Genomic DNA, 2,019 nt, shown 5'->3' on the forward strand with positions numbered 1-2,019 from the left:
GATGTCTTCGTCTCAAAGCAGTGTCTAAAATGAAAAGGTCGCCAAATTAGTATTGGATGTAGTCAGCACTGTAACATCCGAGTTTGTAGTAGAAACCAAATACAACATGACTACTAGTCATTTTATCACACTTTTATTACTGCTGATGATTGTTCCTCAAAATATCATCTCCTGGAAGTCTGCAAATTATTGTGGATCTGAACGCTCCATAAGCAGCAGTTTTATGAGTGTCTCATAAAGAAAAGCTTGAAGCTTAGTGCTAAAACATCCTGAAGTTATAATATGAGAAGGCAGTAGAAAGTACCATGTAAGATTATAATATGATTTTGGAAAGTCTGACTCATAAAAGGTGTACAGATGAGGCTCTTAGGGACATGCTTTAGTGCTAGATTTATGTTATGGTTGGACTCGATGATCTCGATGGTCTCTTCCAACCAAAATGATTCTGTGATTCTATTCTATGATTATTTTCTGAAGTTAACAACACTGCAGACTTGCTCTTTTAAGGTAAAAAATAAAATTATAATTATTTCATATTGATTTATTAAAACTAATGTGATCCAATGTTGGCAGCAAAAAGCTCCCTAATTTTTCAGGAGACCGCAGCCAAGTGCAGTTGGGCACTGCAGTCATCTGGAAACCTCTGGCAGAAAGGGTAATGTAACCTTACACAGCTAAATATGAGCAAACTCTTAAAACTGTTCTTATTAGTTGGCCTGAGTGTCAGCAAGAGCTTTGCTAAGACAACAGACGTTCCCTGTTCAGGAGGGACAGACAAGCTCTGTCAGAGACAACCTCGGGAGCCTGTACGGGCTCCATGACTGGCAGTTTCTGAGGAAGGTTAGAATCATAGAACGTTCTGAGTTGGAAGACCCACAAGCATCATCGAGTCCAAATCCTGCCCCTGCACAGGACAACCCCACAGTTCACACCATGTCTCTCAGGGCGTTGACCAGTCTCTTCTCGAACACTGTCAGGTTCGACAGCGCTGGCAGGCTGGCCCTCGGGCATTTGTGATTCGGGTGTTCGGGTCAAATCCAGCTCCTGTTCCCGGTGACTGGTGAGAAGCTGCCGCTCGGGACGTGCCCGGTCTCATGCCCAGACGGGCCCCTCACACAGCGGCTCCGGGACGGGGCCGCGCTGCCTGCCAGGGCCCGGCCGCCTCGCCCCCGCCCGCCCTCGGCCTGTGAGACGCACGGGCCTCACCCCGCAGGGCTTCGCCTCCGCGGCGGCTGAGTGGGAGCGGGCGGCGGAGAGGTGGAGGCGGCCGGGCCAGCCCTCGAGCAGGGCGCTGGGACCAGACCGCCTCGCAGCAGGGGCCACGGAAAGTCACGGGTGGCGGGGGCTGGGAGGGGGCACGGGGAGGGGAACCCGGCGGCTGGGATCGCTCTCCGCCGCCCTTCCCGCCCCGGCTGTGGTGCCGTCGCCATGGCGACGGGGCGAGACAGCCGGGCAGCCGTGGCCGGGGCCTCCCTCCCTTACGGCCCGGTTCAGCTCGGCCAGACCCAGCCCTGCCTGGACCGCCGCCGGGGGACGCGGTACCTGCGAGCGCCCAGCCGGCTCCGCAGCCCCACGGCCAGGAGGAGGAGGTGCCCGCCACGGCCTCCGCGCCTCCCGGCGGAGCTGCGGCGCTTGAGGCGGGGCGGCGGCAGCGCCCGCAGGCGGGCCGGCCCTCGGCCCCGCCCGGAGGGGCAGGAGCCTCGTTTCCCTCAGGGAAACCGCATCTGCCTCCCGCGCCCGAGCGGCCCTTGCCGTGGGTGGTTCTAGGAGACAAGCGGCCCGAAAGAAAATCTCCGCTGCATCTAGTTCTTGAGTCCCTGTCAGAGCCTGGCGTACCAGCCTCTGTGCAAGGCGGGAGAGACGGTATTAAATGGCTCCGTGTCAAATCTACAAGTTTCCTAAGTTTTTTATGTGTTATTATCCAATATTATCATATGGACACAGTCTGGAACAGCTTCCCAAGGAGAACGCTGCTGAGGGCGTTCCTGCGCTCCCCTGCCATGCTTCTCATGTAAAATG

The sequence above is a fragment of the Nesoenas mayeri genome (genome assembly GCF_963082525.1).
Source record: "Nesoenas mayeri genome assembly, chromosome: 1".
Lineage (NCBI taxonomy): Eukaryota > Metazoa > Chordata > Aves > Columbiformes > Columbidae > Nesoenas > Nesoenas mayeri.